This window comes from Varanus komodoensis, unplaced genomic scaffold (genome assembly GCF_004798865.1).
Source record: "Varanus komodoensis strain SLA01 unplaced genomic scaffold, ASM479886v1 scaffold8, whole genome shotgun sequence".
In the NCBI taxonomy this organism is placed as follows: Eukaryota; Metazoa; Chordata; class Lepidosauria; order Squamata; family Varanidae; genus Varanus; species Varanus komodoensis.
In genome coordinates this window covers 9,895,253-9,914,083 of record NW_025336481.1, presented here as the reverse complement: position 1 = coordinate 9,914,083, position 18,831 = coordinate 9,895,253, and positions in this window count along the sequence as shown.

Sequence of the window (18,831 nt, the reverse complement as noted above, 5' to 3'; positions counted from 1 at the left end):
GAGATCACTGAGCTGAAAGCAACAGAATGGAATTCAACAGGGAAAATGCTAAGTTCCCCACCTAGGGGGGAAAACCCCAAATGCATTGATAGAAATGGGGAATGCTTGGCTCAAGAGCACTGAAAAAGAAAAAGACCTTGGAGTTGTTGTAGACGACAAGCTAAATATGAATCAGCAATGTGATGTAGCTACAAAAAGGGCAAATGTTATTTTGGGATGCATAAATAGAAACATTACTTCCAGAATAAGGGAGGTACTAGGTCCCCTTTAATCTGCACTAGTCAGACCTCACCTAGAATACTGTGTTCCATTCTAGGTACCCAAGTTTTAGCAAGAAGCAGAAAAACTAGAAGGAGTTCAGGGAAGGGCAACCAAAATGACCCAGGGCCTTGAAACCGAGGCCTACAATGAGAGACCGAGAGAGCTTGGGCAAGTTCAGTCTGAGGAAGAGAAGACTGAGGGGGGAGATGATAGCACTGTAGAAGTACCTCAAAGACAGTCACAAAGAGGAAGGAAAAGATCTTGTCTCACTCAGCCCTTAGTGTCAGACATGGAACGACAAACTGTAGCACACCAGATTCAGGCTAGATATCAGGAAAAGTTCCCTCGCTGCCAGAGCAATATGACAGTGGAGCCAGTTGCCCTGAGAGGTCCTGGGCTCTCCCACAGTAGAGACATTCATGCTGAAACTGGACCATCGTCTGAGTGGGATGGTGCGACTTGCTGTCCTGCACTAGCAGGGGGTTGGACCCGATGGCCTCCTTGGTCTCTTCCAGACCTGCTATTCTATGAATCTATGAACAAAAAGTGTTTGCGTGGATTATCTTAGCATCTCGTACTTATTCAGGAAAGGGAAAGGGTCATTTTCAATTTGTTCTTTCAAGAAACAACCTAAGAAGAAATTATCTTTCTAGATGCATCTTTTTTACCAATGAATTTCAATATCCACCATATCCCTTGAAGGGTTAAAGTTCTTATTGGTACACAGTTAGGGATCTGATTTGATTTATGGCAATGCAGTTGATTAGTCACGTAAGTTTCAGTCAATTAATGTGTCAATTCAGTTTGCCTTTTCTGAAGCAAGAAGCAGATCTTTTTTGTTCTAAGGAACAAATGATGCTGCCTGAGCTATTTTGGACTGGTGCTAAGTACAGGTGATTCATCTCCCCCCCCCACCCTACTGCACACATGCACACACAAATTGTCCCTGTGTTTAGACAATCTGGACCACGATTCTAACATGGGGTAAGGGCAACTTTAGCCCTTGTGGTCTAGGTCTGCATTGTCCCCAAAGGATTTGTTGAAAAGTAGTTGTGTGTGTGTAAATGTGTCAGCTCTGGTTATGTTTACAGGCAAACTGTTTTCACAGTATGCATGACTCTGTATTTTTAAGGACTGTAAACCATCCAGAGAGCTTTGCTTGTTGGGAGATATAGAAATGAAATTAAAGATGACTGTCATCTATCTTAGTCCGATGATTTAACTATCACACACTCTCCCATGCACAATTCGTTCGATCAGAAACCTCCTAATTCACTTCAAATTTTGCTTTGCTCATTCTAAATTGATTGTGGAGGTTTAAACAGTTTCTTTTAACATAGCCTGGGATCAACCTCTAAGGGGTAAATAGAATATCTCACCCATGAAGAGTGATTATGTTTCATTCCCTCTTGAGAGAGGCCTTTATAATTCATCCATTCCTGAGGCACTGATGAGTTATGGGGTCCTTCATACTCCAGAAAGAAACTTAATGCTTGCCCTTCATGGATGACATCTTCTATATATATTAAAATTGTAAAATTAAAGTTTGCAGGTTTAGAGAGAGAAAAAAGTATTTTTCTGCATATGGAATGTAAATACATCCAGAGCATCCATGTAATTTTCTCCCCTCCTTTTGAGCAGTGTGTCAAGAGATGTTGGGAGGAATAGATGACAATGTAAAAAAATTGCAGTGACACAAAATCTGTTGTATTCAATCTGAGACAAAAAAATGAGAAAGAGAAATGGCTTTTTCCAAGGATCGCTCTTCCATTGAGCATTCTGTTGTCACTCTCTTTGGAATGCGTCCATATTTTCTCATTTTTATGAGCTGATGTGACTTTAATAGGAACAGAGGGACTACGCACAAAAATGTCAGCATTACACTGATCGTTATGGAAAAGATAGTGCCAGGCTTAAAAATAAAGTTGCTCAGATAAATGGCTGATTACCAACTAGGAAAGGATTGGTTTTGCATTCCCAGTGAATTCTAGGGATATGCAAAATTCTTCTGAGAAATGTTGCTGCTCTTAACAGGAAATAGCCGGCTTTCTTTAACGTTCCTTACACATTTTAGTTGAAGAGGAGCTTCCACTGTTTTGCTCTAGGTACCAATAGGTGGCATGTGAAATCCCATGAAAAAATGGCCTATTTTTATTGGCACTTCCTTGGCTCCCCTCAAAGTTTCTAAGATGCTTTCCCTTCATTTTAGGAGAAAAGTTCTTGATGGTCCGCAACCAATGCTGCATCATTTACAGTAAGTGCTTGTACAATCCAGCAGGCCAGTTCCTTTCTCAGAATCACTTGAAGCCATTTCAACCAAACTTTGAGTGTGAATTTCCATAGCCAGTCACAGGTCTATAAACTTAGTTTAGCACAATCATCAACTGAAAACACATTTATCAATGGGTGACCATTTCAGTCATTCACATCATATTTCAATAGGATTGGGTTGGATGTGATACTATATTGAAGAACAAGGCAATATAAGTAATAAAAATCCATCAGGGAAGAAGTGTGTCAGGATCCTCTTCCACCCACTTTTTAAAAAACGTGTAGCTAGGTGTGCTTGCAGGACTGTGTGAAACACTGCTACTCTTCTTCCAAATGGATGCATGGAAGAGGACGCAATAAATAAGCATCATTGTGTTGAGAAAGTGCAAAACTGGTCACAAAGACTGCTCACCAATGGCACCTTCTTGAACTGGAGAGAGGTAACCAGTGGAGCGCCATAGGGTTCAGTCCTGGCCCCAGTGCTCTTCAACATCTATATCATTTATTTATTTATTAAAACATTTTTATGCCGCCCCATATTAATGATCTGGATGAAGGAATCCAGGGAATGATAATGAAATCTGCCAATGACACAGAACTGGCTGGAATAGCTAACACCCTGGAAGGCAGAAATAAGATCCATGGTGATCTTGATATGCTAGAACACTGGACTGAAAACAGCAGAATAAATGCAAAGTCCTCTACCTAGGAAAAAGAAACGAAATGCATTGCTACAAGATGAGGAATATGTGGCTAAATAGCACTGCAAATGAGAAAGACTTTGGAATTGTGGACAACAAACTAAATATGAGCCAACAATGCGATGTAGCTGCAAAAAGGGCAAATGCTAGGGATGCATTCCGAAATGTATTTGGGATGCATTTATAGAAGGATCACTTCCAAATTTTGTGAAGTACTGGTTACTTTTTACTCAGCACTGCGTAGGCCTCATCTGGAGTTCTGTGTCCAGATTTGGGCACCACAATTTAAGAAAGATGCAGACAAGCTGGAAAGGGTTCAGAAAAGGGCAACAAGGATGATCCAGGGACTGGAAGCCAAGCCCTATGAGGAGAGATCAAGAGAACTCATCGAGGCATGCTCAGCCGCGAGACAAGAAGACTGATAGCAGTCTACAAGTGCTTGAAAGGTGGTCACACAGGAGAAGACCAGGATCTTTTCTCAATCATCCCAGAGTGCAGCACCTAGAATAATCCACTCAGATTCTGGCTAGATATCAGGAAAATTTTTCTGACTGGTACAGCAGTATGACAATGGGACCCATGACCTAGGGAGGTTGTGGGCTCTCCCACACTAGAGGCATTCAAGATGCAACTGAACAATTATCTGAGTGGGATGGTGTACCTTGGTGTCCTGAAGTAGTAGGTGGTTGGATCCAATGGGATTCTTGGTACCTTCCATCTCTGCTATTCTATGATTCCATCTTTCTGTATTCCCACATTTAGAATAGATTTTGGGGACTCTACTGTTAAGAATTACAAGAAGTGGGATCTAATTGTGTTGTTCTGCAAACTCTGATTGTGCTAACGGAGCTCTGCTGAGTCTTTCCATTGTGCAAATGGTTGCCTCTTATGCTAGTGCAATCAGATGGGCAGCAACATACATGGTAGGTTACACAACAGGTTGCACAACAGTTCACACAAGTTATGTGCAATGGGTCACACGATGAATTGCACAAGCTGCACAATCATAGTGCAGAATTGCTCTTGCAACCCCACTTGCTGAAATGTAACTGTAGCTGTATTGTGCATAGTTCAGAACTGAGTTCCCACCCACACAACATCCATTTCAACAGGACTCCAGGGCAAGTTAGCAGAACTGGAACCCATATGCTAAATACAGCCCACCTGGCATATTCTGGGGTCTACCCAGTATGGCAGCTTACCTGTTTTGGGGGTTCAGGGAGACAGTGAAACTGGAAGGTCTTTGAATCTGGCAGTGATGTACTTGCACAGCCCTGCTCAGGAGACTTTCACTCCGATCACACACCTGGTGCATTTCAGTCACCATCTAGAAAACGTTAGTTCTGGATAAATCCTATGAATGCAAGGACATGTGATGTTGTTGCAACGTACTTCAATAGACTGAAGTAGGCTTGGGGTGCAATCCTAAACATGGAGGAGTGCAATCCTATACAGGTGCAATCCTATCCAAGCGGAGGATGCAATTGTAGAACTTACATGCACTGTGCAAGTGCTGGACCCAGGTGCATAGGCTACAGAGACCCTGCAGAAGTAGTTTAGCTTCAAACTTGAGTACCAAACATGTAAACTGGGCCATTCTGCAATAAAATACATCATTTGGGGAAAGGAATCTTTCAAAAGAAAACTCTAAATCCCCCCATAAGGAGTGTTTCATGCTAAAGAATGAACTTCTGGCACTGCAGTACTAAAATCCAAGCACTCTGGCTTAGTTAGTTTGTGGAGCAGCTTGCAAGCCTTTTTGATAATTCCCTCTTGACAGCAAGAAGAACAAAATTACCATTCCTGTGTTCAAGGCACAAATACTGGAGAAGCATCCAAACAGCCTGCAAAAATGCAGAAAAGGAGTTAATGTGTTCTTGTGGCAAACTTGAACTAAGTTCAAATCCCAGCTTAGCCAGGGATTTGTTGAGTGGCCTTGGAAGCATTTACTCTTGTTCAGACTCTACTGCTTCTCTGGAACAGTGGAATAATAAAGCCCTACCTCACAGAGCTGCTGTGAAGGATAACGGTAATAAGGTTTGTATGTCCTTTTGCATACTAAATCATCTGTATGCGTGATTGAAAAAATAATGGTAGCTCTGTAATGGGAAAAAGGGCTGGTAGCTTCAGAGAGAAATTAGCACAATGGGAAAAAGGAATTAAGTAGAGTCAGGTTTTCAAAATGTGGATTTGCATAAGAGGCAGGCTACGCCTTAAATGCACAATGTGGAAAGCAGCTCAGCGCTGCTAGTCTTGAACCTGGAAGGCCACCTCCCTTCAGGCAAACAAATGGAGAACTTCAAGCATCCAACTTTCTGAGAAGAGAGCCCCAGCAAAGCCATGCTGTTCTTCCTCCTTCCATCATGACCCCCCACTTGGCTGGTTTTCCCTAACAGATGGGAAGCGTAGCTGTAAGATTTGCCAGATACAGTACAGGCACTAACCACAATTATGTCCATCAAGATACCTCTGAGGGGAGCCTCAAAATTCAGGCAACTGAATCTATGCACCAGTTCTAGAAGTTTTCATCTCCTCCTGGAGCAGATGTTTTGCAATTATGGACTTAACTGCTCATTCTAGACCAAGCCTCCCCAAAATACATTGTTCAGGGGAAAATGCAATCCAACTCTGAGAGAAGAGGGGATTCTGTGGGCGTGTGTTGACAGAGGGCATCAGTATCATTGCTAGTAAACAACTGCCAGCATCTTGTGCCTGCAGATCCTGGCTTCACAAGTGCCTAAAGGTCCCCTAATTTCTGCTGGACTGCTTCACATTCTGGTAGCCTAACTGCCCTTTTCAACTCTCAGTTTTTCTGGAAGAGGCTTTGATTTTAGACTCTCTGGTCCTCACTCGCAGTTGTTCAAAGAAACTTAGGTGATGTTGTAACCCTCGAGTTTCACTCTTCTGTCTTTTACAAGTTTTTTTGGACTCACCAAACAAAGCGCAACTCGTTGCCAGCATAGCTGCAGGGTTCCATTTGGTTGCATTCTGCCACAACACCAACCTAGCCTTGACCTGGTTTGTAGGGTACCTTCCCACACTGGGTTGTCGTGTCATCTAAATCCAGACCATTTCCTGCAGGGTGACTTTTTCCCCCTCAGCCAACCACCCTGACAAGCCGAGGGTTGTTTTACCAATGATGGGTTGTTGTATCATCTGGACCAGACAACTGATCCAGCTGTGGACACACAGAAGCAGTGAATGAAGCTCCAGGCAAGAAATGCAAAACATGCAAACAAGCCTTGTAGTTCCTGGAGATCTTGCCTATGCTGTCATCCTCTGTGGCACATTGTATAGATTTTCACTTGTTTGCCACCCTTTTTTTACCTGTGTGTCAAATATATATATGCAATTTTTCTCGCAATTCATGAATTGTGTGGCAATTAGGGGAACCTGAATCAACAAAATAGTACGATTGGAGGTTCTGCTGCTCCAGTTTGTGGGTACTTGGCCTGTTCCGGGTGGATTTGCATGTCTTTTGAAGGGTCAGGAGTTGAGCTGGGGAGAACTCCTGGCTGCAGTATTGTTCTTAGATGCAGCAGCTGGGTGTGCTTCTCAGCACTGCTGCCTAGTGAGCCAGTTTCCCGAAGAAACTGGAGCTGGCCATGGAAATTCATAACCTTGTTTTATCAAGGTTGGATTTATGGACAAGCAGGTTTATTTGGGCTGTCTTTAAAAAGCATTTGCAAGCTTTACTAAATCCTCTGAAAATCCACCCACCAAGCTGTTGGCTGGTACGAAGCATTCTGACTGCATCACAGCAGTGTCCCCCTTCACGTGTGCTGCCTTCGTCTGGAGAGGGGGAACGTGTGTTTTCCTTTCTTTAGGCTAGAGTCCAAGCAGTGGCAGCAAGAATTCGGATACCCAAGGGACAAAAAGGAATCAGAGTCAGCCTGGGATCACCAAAGCTGGGAATTAGTACTGTGAAAAGAATCTACATTGTGAAATATCAGCTTTTTATCCTAATAGAATTGTATATATTTTAGGGTAGGTTTTAGATAGGACCATCAACTGTTCAGGTAAGTCTGTGGAAGAGTCAAGGGTGGATTGAAGGTCCAAGACTGATGGTATAGCATATGAGGGATGTGATGAGAGGAGGAGGAGGAGGAGAGGCTGCTCAAAGGAGGAGTGGACAGAAGGGTTGGACTGACACGTGCCCCATCTCATTGCGATGCTGAGGGAGAAGGAATGCAGAAAACCAGACTCCTAGACAGTAGGTAATGTCGTTGCAGGGGAGAAGGAATGAAAGAATGGATTAAGATAAGGCTGAAAAAAGCATATTATCTATTCTAAAGTGAAGTAATGAAGAGGGGATTTGCTGTGACCTGGAAGCTGGTTTTGTGAATCAGAACACCAGGGTTACCGTGGCTGCCTCATTGTAAGGGCCACTCGATAGGTAGACCTCTGAAGGGTGGATGATGGAGGACTGGGGGGTTAATGAGGCCTTGTTAAGTCCCCTTTAATCCAAACAAAATCATGGAGTGGAAAAGGAGGACTTTGTGCACATTCTGGGTGCAGATCTCCTACTCTTAGGATGTTGTCTGGTATGTACAAAGCTTTTTCTTGCAATGCAGCGTAGACATTCCCAGACTTTGACAGTACACAGAAAACAGCAGTGAAGCCAAACTCCTTGGCAATGAAAGTCCTGTTTCAGCTGTACTGTCTAACCAGTAATTTTAGCTGTTTTTATTGTTAGTATTTTACAGTGTATCATTTTAAAGCATTGCATTACTAGTCACCTCAATGGTTTCTGGTGGGAAGGAAGGACAAAAACACTGCCATAAACAAAATTAATAAATGAATGCAATCAGGGTTGCCTCCATTGCCTGCATTGGATGATTGGAAGCCTCTGGGTTCAGGGACTTCTACTGATGGAGGGAGCACGGGATAGGAATGGGCCCTAAGAGTGCAATCCTACAGGACAGGTGCTTTGTTAGACAGGGCCCTCCATCTATCCAGAGCCCTGATCATGAAAGCTGGGCAGGATGTCGGGAATGATGGAGATGTTTTCTCTTCCCGTTCCTCCCACAAAGAATTTGGAGCTTGATGGCCTCTGATGCCATCTCACTCACCTTCCTGGTTTCAGTAGGTCATGGGCAAGGGCTGAGAGGCTTGTGGGGCTGATGGGTCCACCACCTTCCTTCTCTCTGCTCTGGCAGCCCATCTGTCCTTTTTCTCTTAACCATCCTCTTCTAATGTTGTTATGTCAGCCTTGGAAAAGAAGCTGCCACTGAGCTCTTTGTGGAAGCTCTTTTTTGGGAGCTGATGGATTGGGAGAAGATGCATGATCAGATCTTCTCTATGACCAGAGCTCCATTTGTGGACAGGAAGGAGATGTTCATATCCTAGTGTCCTTCTGACTATGGCTATGGGGCCATGGAATTGCTCTCTAATTGGTGCAGGGTGAGAGAGGTTCCAGGGAGATCTTTTGGAACTGACCTAACACAGATTTCTGAAGCAAAATGAAAGAGGTTGCCCCAGAGAATTCAGTATAGAAACCACTTCTTAGACATGCCAACAATGAGTATTTATTGCAGCCCAACAGGTTTTGGACCAGTGAGGTTGTTCGATAGATGCAATGACAAAATTTAACAACTGTATGAACAAAGAGATATACAAATTCATTTAAATGATTAGAACCATGAAAATCTATACATTTTATTAGAATAAGATAAGCATCCTTTTAGACAGTATTAAAAGAGACACATTAAATACCAAGGAAATGGGCAAAAGAACATTATGGCTTTTCCTTTTTCATTTGGTTTCTCCTTCTGGTTTGGTATCTCTCTTCTGGTTGTTTGTTCATTCAGGAAGGCAGCCTCCCCTTTCCTTACTAGAAGTTGGATCTTACTCCAACATAGGAGGACTGCTGAATCCACGAGCTCACTTGAGGGGTGGACTGTATGGTGCACACAACTCAGTCTTTCAACATCCTCACTCCAGTCCTCGCCTCAACATATTATAGGTTAATATTTTATTTCTATGCCACCCTATAGCTGAAGCTTGCTGGGCAGTTCACAACAATCCATAGATATAACTAAACTGCATGACCATAATATATAAATACAGAAAATATGGCGTAACATTCCAATATACAAAATTTTAAACAATTGAAACTGAAACCATTTCTGTAAAAACTAGATCTGTTAAAAGAACTGCCATGCCACATCTTATGCCATTAAATGCTCAGGAGTATGGGGCATATATTTATTTATTTAAAACTTTTCTAGACTGTCCTCTACTGTAGTCTCTGGACAGTTTAACAATAAGCCAAAATAAAATAAAACAGCATCCTAATAAAAAATTTCCAATCAACAATAAAACCCCTATTAAAACAATAAAATCTTAAATCATTGGAAACATAAAAAGGTTTTAGCCTGGTGCCGAAAAGAATAAAGTGACAGCACCAGGTGAACCTCTCTGGGGAGCGAATTTCACAATTGGGGTGCCACCGCAGAGAAGGCTCTTCTCCAGGTAGCCACCCTCCTAATCTCCTTAAAGGAGGGCTCCTTGAGAAGGGCCTCTGCCCCAGATCTTAAGGGATGGGCAGGCACATATGAAGGAGATGCTCCTTCAGGTAACCCATCTAGCTCCAGAATACTTTGTGTCACTTCAAGATGCTCCTTCCGGTAGTCTTCTGAAAAGCTGAAAATGTTGGCACTAGGCAGGCTGGAATTGGGGTGCCACCATTGAGAAGGTCTCTTCCGTGTTACCTCTCTCTGGCCTTCTTTGAAGGCTGTAGTCTGGAAAAGATCTCAGGAGTGGATCTGGGGTTCCAGATGATCAAGATGGGGAATGATCTTCTGCCAGGTACTGCAGTCACGAGCTGTGTAGGGTTTTATAGGTTAGAATACGTTGCTGAGGAGGCTCCTTCATTCTGTCCAAGGCTAGCGCTGGCCCTTGTCTGAGCTTCCAACCAGATCTTGTTGGTTTTTCATGTGTTTGTGCCATACACAGTCCAGCTCTCCGATGGAAGAATTATGCTGAAGGCCAGTTCACCACCAGTGACAAACCTAAATGGACATTATATATAAGTAAAAGCACTTCCATGATTTCGGTAAACTGCTGCCTTCTTCACTAAGCACATTTTCTGGGAAGCAAGTATGCTCTGATGAACATAGCCGCAGGCAACTTTGTTGGACTAATTGCTAATTGTACTAAAACATTCTTAATTCAGTGTTTGGGGAAATTAGTAATGTAGATTCTCAGGACGGGAACATTAGTGCTATCTTCTCCTCATGTACAAATAATTATTGGAATCCTCCATTATAGCCCAGTGACAGGTTTAAGTGATTAAGTCAAGATTAAGGTTTGTTCCTCCTCTGGTCTCATGATGTTATCCTAGGCTGAAATGCTGGAGAAAGGCCAAACAACTGTGCTTCCTCTCCCCCATCTTTCTCAAGCAGTGTTCATACCAGCCTTGGCCAGTCCCACAAAGAATGGTAGAGGAGAAGGTGGCGATATGATGCATTATGAGTTTATACAGATTGCCTGCCTATTCAGGAGTTTACCCACTCGTAAGCCGAGTCCAACACCCTATCATGGTTTGGGTCTAGTATGCAAAATGTTCAACCATCCAGATGTCTTGGGGGAATAATGTTTGGGAGGCCTTGTGTCTCTGAAGATTTAGTCCAAGCTTGTGGGCCTCCAGATGTGGCTGGACTTGGATTTCCATTAGCTCCAACCAACATGCCCGGTGGTTGTGGGGATGATGATGATGAAGATGTTGTACTTCTATCCTACCTTTTTCCGTCTTGTGAGGAACCCAAGGCTGCTTGTTGTTGTTAGTTGCAAAGTCGCATCCGACCCATTGCGACCCCATGGACAACACTCCTCCAGGCCTTCCTGTCCTCCACCATCCCCAGAGTCCACTTCAGCTCACACCCACTGCTTCAGGGACTCCATCCGGCCACCTCATCCTCTGCCGCCCCCTTTGCATGTAAGGCTGCTTACATAGCCCCATTTTATCCTCACAGCAACTACTCTGTGAGGTGAGCTCGGCTGAGAGGGAGTGCATGGCCCAGAGTCACCCAGTGAGCTTCACGGTTGGCCAAGTGGGCACTTGAACCTGAACGCTCATTCTTAAACTACCGGACTTCTAGGTCAGCAGCGGGGAACTATTTTTTCCCTTGAGCACTGCATTCCTTTGGGGGCAGCCTGTCAGAGGCTACATGCTAGTGGTAGGTGGATCCATGGTGGGCTGTGATGACCCTCACATCAACCACATGCTCCAGTAAGCCAAGGTGGCCACCTTCCATGGCTTGGATTCTCCAAAGCATGGCCACCACATGCTACAACTCAGCATGTCTTAAACAAGCCCCAGAATACTGTGGCGATTGTGTGAACCTGGTCAGTGTAGAGAAATCCTTTTCCTTCCAAGTGCCTGCGATTAAACCGGAAACCTAATGCATTCATGTAACTGGTATCCTCTTCTCTTTAAAAAGGCTAAGCACCCCCCACCCTAACAGATCCTGAGCTGTGTGACATGGGGGTAGATCCAGACACAGGACAATAACAACCACACCATTCTAGCAACATAGGAATGGGCCTGAAGTTCTGGAATGGCTGAAGAGCAGCATCCAAAGTAAACTGGAAAAGTTCCTGCTCTGAGCAGCCTAATTGAATACGGGGTGTTATTTTGATTTCTTGAAGACGCAGCCTCTGTTAACCCACAGTATGCCTCCTCCTCTCTGCAATGCATAATCAATGCTTTCTGGAGCGAGGAACTCTGACCTGTGGATATGCTCAGTGGATTTGCACTGCGATATGTAGAACAGCACACTAATGTCAATTAGCTGGTATAGGGATTCTATGCAAATCTTTATGATTTTTGCCTAATTGAAAACAAGCTTTACTTTCATTCTGATGAGTTTCAAATGAATCTCAGTTCAATTTCTTTACCATTATGTTATGAGATGGAGATTTTATGGGTTATTATTCTTTTTTCTTTATTCTGCAAAGCTAATGAGATAGTACTTTGAAATTTCACAAGCAAAAATTGTTTGTTATGTGTATTAACACTTGATAGTTGCTGCTTTCCCCTTCCCCAAAGAAAACAGACATGATTATGATATCCTTTGTCAAGTCATGCTTGTTATCTCCAAGCAAAAATAGGAACACAGGGCAATTTCTGGGCAAAACCATGAAGGATGGGTACACCACCAAAGGACACCCCAGCTCTGCCTGATTTCTGCCGCTTTCCATCTGTCTTGTATCAGGTGGAAAGCAACGTGTGCAAGGAGACTCAGAGTATGTCCTAGGCCAAGCTATATCCTGACCAGGCACACTTTCAGGTGATTCATTAAAAATAGTGAAGGGGATTTCATGGTTAAAAAGCCATTTTATGCATTAAACACGGAGGGAATAAGTGAGGGTGTTTGCATTTTGGGCCACACTTCCAAGCTCAGTGGGGTATTACATTTCTGAATTCTCTCTCTCATTTACACAAAGAGCTCTCCATTTATAGCAAACTAGCAAAACAGAAAGAGGGCTATGTCAACACTCCCTACCTCAGGTGGCTGTTTTCAAAATGCAAATATCGAGTCATTCTATTAATTAGGTGTATATACCATTTTCCAGTAAATTTCAAAGCAGTGAACATATGATGTCCTGCCATCAAAACAACAAGAAAAAATGACAGGAAAACCATATGGTAGTGAAGTACTGATCAGCATTCAGACTCCACACTCCGCTGTGAGTGGCTTGGGTCAGCTTCAGAGGAAACCGGGCCTGGTCTTGAGAAGATGTCTCAACTCAAGGAGTGTTGCAATCTGTCTCCAGACAATTGGTAATAGGTCCCAGAGGGTGGTACTTTGAGACGAAACACTCTAGCACAGGTGCTCTTGCGTCAAACACCAGGAGATTCCTCTAAGGATTGTGAAAATCAGGCAGGAATATAAGGGAGCGAGGCAGTTCCTAAGATAACTATGTCCCAAGTTGTTTAGGGCTATGTAGGTTAGCAGCAATACCTTTTGCTTGGTTGGGTAATGGGTTGGCACCCAGTGCGGTTCTTTTAGCTAAAATGCCACTTGCTGCGGGAAGGAAGCTCTGGCCAGTGGTGTCACCTCTGCGCGCTTCAGCTTCTGGAACAAGCCTGAGGCAGTTCTGGAGAAAGTACGTGAGAATAATCTCAGTTTGAGCTACCAGCATGCCTGATCCACCGTGGCTGAGCTACCCTGGTCCAGCTATCCTGACAGAAGCTGGTGGCTACCCTCCAAGTTTGGTAGAAGATGCTCCTAGCTCCTCAGGCCAAGGGGCAGTCTCTTTGCCACTCCTATAGCCTCACCTGCCATACCGCCACCAAAGGGAGCACCATTTTGGTTCCAATCACTGCCATTCAAAATGTATAGTTAAAAAACAGTTTGGTTTGAAATAGAGCTCTAAGGGCTTGTCCAGCTGGCTACCACATTCCTTCCTTGTGTCAGGGCAAGTGGCCAGACTAGGAGGAAAAGGGCTGGGAGAGAGAGAGGAGCAGCTGTTGCCACCATGTAAAAGAAAAGAGAAGTGAGGAAGGGCCGTTGGGGTGGGGTGTACATGGAAGCACCTGGAAGCAGCATGATGCCAAGGTCCCACTGGAGGCTGATGCTTGGAGATAAGATGTATCTGGGGTACCCCCAGGTGCTGCATCTGTTTCTTTGGGTTTTCCAGAGCTGTGACCCAGCTCCCCGCAGTGCTTCTGCCTTGGCAGGTTTCCAGCCAAATTGATCAGCCCTCCTCATCCTGCCCACCACTTCATCCAAGCCTCAGTCCATAGCACATGCGTCCACAAGCGATTTGGATGATGTGCAGAACTAGAGATGGATGCCACCAAAGAAGCAGAAGTTTTTCAAAAATGGCCTCCCTGCCAGTAAGCTGAAGCGGGACTGCCTAGAAGGCTTCTACATCAAGGCCGTTCACCTTCAGCACATCACGTGGAATAGCTCTGCGGCCCTGTGCCCTGTGCCTTGGAGAAAAAATAGCACGCCCCCTCCGCACACTTCTCAGATGCTAATTCTTTTGAATTTTCTTTGCTGACAGTGAGAAAAGGTTAATAGAGTCGCTGCAAATTAGTATGGCCATCTAAAGTCTTCCCAGCTGCCTTAACCTTAGAGGGCAACTCCCCATAAATTTTAATCTTAACTGGAACAATTCTGAGGCCAAGTAGGGAGGATACAAAGGAGGAGGAAGCAAAAGGGTAAAGATGAAATGATTTAATATGATGAGGTAGGAGAAAAGAACATTTACATGACCCATACAAGAGCATGAGAGTATCCAGCTCAAAGCCCCATAAATTAGCACTGCTCAAACCATAAGACCAGTTCACCATCTCTCTCTCTGCCCTACTCTTTATTTACAGATACATCATTTCTGGTGCTGTCTGGCTCTTTACTTTGCACCTTAACAATAATCTATCATTTATTAGCAATCGGTCAATAATCCGAAAGCCCCTTCCCCCTCCCTTGACCAGCTTTCCATGGCTGCAGCGATGTCTTTCTGTCTGAAGACAAGAGCCATCGGGGCAGAAGGTGAGGAGGCACATTCGCTCCCTTTGCCCTCCTCTGCGCTTCCTCTACTCCCTGAGAAGAGCCCTGCTGGGTCAGCCCAAAAGCCCATTGCATCCAGCACCTTGTATCACACCATGGCGAACGCTATGGGAATCGCACAGGTGGGTGCTGAGGACTAAGTGCCCCCTACTTGAATTCCCCGAAACTGGCGCTGGGAGGTCTGCAGTCCTGGAGGTAGCATGTAGCGCATCCGGGGGCACTTGGGCTGCTGGCCAAAGATAGCCACATAGCCGTGGATTTGCTGATTACCTTTTAAAGACATCTAAGTGGATGCATTTGATGGTCAATTATGCATCAGTAAAAGAAAGAGTAGGTCACCAAGAAAGCATACAAAACAGACACCTACATGCATACAGTTTGATTAAGTAGACGGCAATTAGAAAGACTTGCTCACTTTTAGATGAAACTGCAGTACTTATCACCATAGTGTGGATGATTGTGACCAGGGCTGTGTTCATGTGATGTGGCAAACCAGCCTGCACTGTTCCCATGGCATCTGGGTCCTTGCCCAAACTTACTGATCATGTTCCTGTGGTTACCTGGGAAGGACAGTTTCCACAATCCTGACAGTTTCCCTGAATGACATCCCTGTTCTTGCCTATGGACCACAGTAGCCTCCTCCTGATTGGTGGGTTCTTCCCAACCCTCTCCTAAGTGTACTTGCTTGTCTGAGGTGTTTCCCAGCTGCTCCAGCCCCTCACAGAGACTCTTATTGAATGAAAATAAGTAACATAGAAACACAGAAACAGAGCGAGTCAGAAGGGACCTCCCGGGCCATCTAGTCTGACCTCCGGCACCAGCCATCTCCGCTCACGACATGCCCACCATGTGCATGTCCAGCCTATCTTTGAGTAGTTTCATCATGATCCCCCCCCCCACTTCCCCTTCTGTGTATTTTCACGCTGTCTCCCTGTTTCCAAAAGTAAGCAGGGAAATGGACACTTTGCTAAGCCAATGGAACAAATTGAGCAATCTGCTTTTAGGGTGCTGAGAGCAGTAGACATTAAAGGCTAGAAAGGCCACTCTTGCCGTGGGACAGTGCTGTGACTGTACTAACAATGGCAAAATGGTGATCCTGGGTTTGGACAACTGGAGAAGCCACCTTGAGCGTGGAAACCTTACATAGAACAGAGTGTTGATTCGGTGTACTCTGTTGATTCGGTTTCAGAAAACTAATCTTACCACACAGGAGTGCCAGGACTGAGTCTGGGTAATACAACAATCCCACAGTGTAAAATTTCACCATGGTTTTTTTGTGTTTTGTGAACTCAGGTAACATGTCTCTAGGTCTTTCTGATGGATATTTATTTGTTGTTGTTTAGTCACAAAGTCACGTCCGACCCATCACAACCCCATGGACAACATTCCTCCAGGCTCTCCTGTCCTCCACCATCTCTTGGAGTCCACTCAAGCCCACACCCACCTCCATAGTAACCCCATCCAGTCACCTCTGCCATCTCCTTCTCCTTTTGCCGTCAAACATTCCCAGCATCAGGGTCTTCTCCAGTGAGTTTCTTCTCATTAGATAGCCAAAGTATTTGAGTGTGATCTTCAGTATCTGATCTTCTAAAGAGCAGCCAGGGATAATTTCCTTTAAGACTGACTGGTTTGATCTCTTGGTACTGTCCATGGGGTTTTCATAGCAAGGATACTGGAGTGGGTTGCCATTTCCTTCTCCAGTGGATCACCTTTTGTCAGAGCTCTCTGCTGTGACCTGTCTGTCTTGGGTGACCCTGCATGGCATAGCTCATAGCTTCATTGCTCTACGCAAGCCCCTTCACCACAGCAAGGCAGTGATCCATGAAGGGACGAATATTTATACCAAACTTCAAATAGAGAACATCTTCAAAATAGAGGACTGTTCTCCACACCTAAGCCTAAATTTATGTATTGATAAGCAGAACCTGCCCAAATCACTTTGCTGCCTGAACTGGAGCACTCAAGGTTTGTGTTATCCAATTATTTTGGATCTGAGGCAGAATATTTCATATGGGCCTTTCCTTGTTCCTAGCAGTAACCAGAACAATAGCAACCATTTCATAATTAACAATTTGCTTCCCTTTTGCCTCACCACAGAATCAGCAGCCTGAACTTTGGGGTAGGGAATATTTTGTTTTGGCTCTAACTGGGTACAAGCGCAATACACATTTACCTGGGACTAAGTTCCACTGAACTCTTTGGGACTTCTAAATAAATACATATAGGGTAACACAGTAATTTGGGTTTAGGGAAGATCACTTGAAGAAATTTGGGAGCTTCTGGGCCTAGGGTTTGTACTGCAATGTGCTTGTGCTTTTTAAAATCAGCAACTCTTCGTTCTTTAGTTTGCAACTGTTCCTTACTCATCAGAAAAGCATACAAAATTTTGCACCCAGGAAAACTGATTGACTGGTAGGAACCACAACACCTGTGGAAAATGCACAGAGCTGCCCCAGAATCTTTCTGCCTTCACCTAAACAATCTACCTTGTGCTTAAATGAGCATTATTTATTGTAATTTATGGAAATCTCAGAGAGATGTTCCAGTTGCAGTTGAAAAGCTTGAAATTGTATTCATAGAAGAGGACTTAATTGTGTGGCATCAAAGTGCTATGCTTCAGAAGCATTTTCTGTAAGTTTTAAATTAACACCTGTTGAGGCAATGACATTCGATTAACACACACACACACACACACACACACACACACACAGAGAGAGAGAGAGAGAGAGAGAGAGAGAGAGAGAGAGAGAGAGAGAGAACAGTACTTTGCTTTCTGGGAAGGCACTTCATGAACAAAGGCAAAGAAGAGATTTGTCAAGATCCTACACATTAATACAGTAATTGCTGTTATAATTTTATAAGTACGTGTGCATAGACTGTAAGTGTCCATTCACACCATCCTGTAGAGCTGCATCGTATTCCAGAAAATATGGTTCACAATTCTGGCTTTCAAAAACTTGAACTAAAAACCAAGAGCAAACATGGAAACTGATATGAAAAACCACTGAGGCAGCGTTTCATTTACTGGACAGCGTTTAAATGATGACTGCAGAGCTGACTTTTCATAGGCGTTGATTTTCACATGGAAATGACCCTTTGCAACCACCCGGCTTCCCTCCCTGGCACAGACGTCCCAGTAGTTGTGATGGGCAAAGAAAGTAGCTTTGGAGCAAGTTGGCTTCTGTCACTCACAAGCCCGGGATCAAAGCTCCACCCATCTCTTGACAAGTCCACACAACTGGACCAAAGAACCAGTCTGGGACTGGTATCAGTATTTCTATCTCAGTGGAGTAAATGAGAGGGAAATGAAAGGTTTTGCCCCCAGACCTCCTGCAAACTGGGAGAAGTCCACAGTAGGTTCCAATGAGACTCAATTTCTATGACTACACATATGGAATCTGCACTGCACTGTGCTTTTTCCTGAGCTGTGCACACATTTAAGTCATATAAAATATGAAGCATAAAAAAGACCAGTGGAAAATACAGATTTCCCCACCCATGCTATTTGTACAAATTCATACTTTGCGATGTGAATGTGCGGTATGGGAATGGAGAAAAACCTGATTTCGTCAATGCACAGATGCTGGAAGATGTCTGGCAATCTGTGGAACCCAACCCGAATGTATTTCATAATATCAACACATTCCCAGCTATGGGTGAGTGAGTAGATACTCAGCTAAAGCTTACTTACCATACATAGTAAAGATAGGATTTCTCTGCTTGGCTGCAGTGCTATATACAACTACCTGGAAATTAATCATGTGGCACTCAATGAAGCTTAATTTGGCGTGGAGGTGTAGAGGATAGCGCTGTGAGTAGCTCTGGTTAAGTCCGGGTTCAAATCTCAGACTGGTTTTGGGCTTGCCATATGGCATCCTTCCACTCACTCTCTTGCATCACAGGGCAAGAAGCCCTCCCAGTTCTGGAGCACCTACTACAAGTGAGGTGATGCCAAGGGGGGGGGTCTCCTTCACCTGGTGTCATTTGAGACCCTGTCCTTGTCAGCTGACAAGGCCCTCCTGCTCTTAGCTCCAAGCAGTGAGCATGGGCGGCAGGCAGCCAAGGCTGAAATGCTG